The following is a 1,331-nucleotide window of genomic DNA, read 5'->3' as shown; positions in this document are numbered from 1 at the left end:
CCGGTCTCAGTCCCGGCTAATCGGTGACACACCCCCCCCCGGTCTCAGTCCCGGCTAATCGGTGACACCCCCCCCCCCTTTCTCAGTCCCGGCTAATCGGTGACACCCCCCCTTTTTCAGTCCCGGCTAATCGGTGACACCCCCAGGCTCGATCCCGGTTAATCGGTGACACCTCCCGGGTTAATCGGTGTCACCCCCCTGGCTAATCGGTGACACCCCCCCCGGTCTCAGTCCCGGCTAATCGGTGACACCCCCCCGGGCTCGATCCTGGCTAATCGGTGACACCCCGCCGGACTCGGGCCCGGCTAATCGGTGACTCCCCGCCGGTCTCAGTCCCGGCTAATCGGTGACACCCCCCTACAGGCTCGATCCCGGGTTAATCGGTGACACCCCCCCCCCGGCTAATCGGTGACACCCCCCCCGGCTCGGTCCTGGCTAATCGGTGACACCCCCCCTCCTAATCGGTGACACCCCCCCGGGCTCGATCCTGGCTAATCGGTGACACTCCCCCCCCGTCTCAGTCCCTGTTAATCGGTGACACCCCCCCCGGCTAATCGGTGACACCCACCCGGGCTCGGTCCTGGCTAATCGTGACACCCCCCGCCTAATCGGTGACACCCCCCGGTCTCAGTCCCGGCTAATCGGTGACACCCCCCCCCCGGTCTCAGTCCCGGCTAATCGGTGACACCCCCCCCCGGTCTCAGTCCCGGCTAATCGGTGACACCCCCCCGGTCTCAGTCCCGGCTAATCGGTTACACCCCCAGGCTCGATCCCGGTTAATCGGTGACATCTACCCGCTAATCGGTGATACCCCTCCGGGCTCGATCCTGGCTAATCGGTGACACCCCCTCCCGGCTAATCAGTTACACCCCCCCGGGCTCGGTCCTGGCTAATCAGTGACACCCCCCGGCTAATCGGTGACACCCCCCGGTCTCAGTCCCGGCTAATCGTGACACCCCCCACAAGCTTGATCCCGGATAATCGGTGACACCCCCCGGCTAATCGGTGACACCCCCCGGCTAATCGGTGACACCCCCCCGGGCTCGATACTGGCTAATCGGTGACACCCCCCCGGGCTCCGTCCCGGCTAATCGGTAACCCCCCCGTCTCAGTCCCGGTTAATTCGGTGACACCCCCCCCGGCTAATCGGTGACACCCCCGGGCTCGGTCCTGGCTAATCGGTGACACCCCCCCGCCTAATCGGTGACACCCCCCCGGGCTCGATCCTGGCTAATCGGTGACACCCCCGGGCTCGGGCCCGGCTAATCGGTGACACTCCCCCCCCGTCTCAGTCCCTGTTAATCGGTGACACCCCCCCCCGGGCTAATCGG

Source organism: Chrysemys picta, chromosome 4, assembly GCF_011386835.1.
Source record: "Chrysemys picta bellii isolate R12L10 chromosome 4, ASM1138683v2, whole genome shotgun sequence".
Classification (NCBI taxonomy): Eukaryota; Metazoa; Chordata; order Testudines; family Emydidae; genus Chrysemys; species Chrysemys picta.
Note: the sequence above shows the minus strand (reverse complement) of the source record.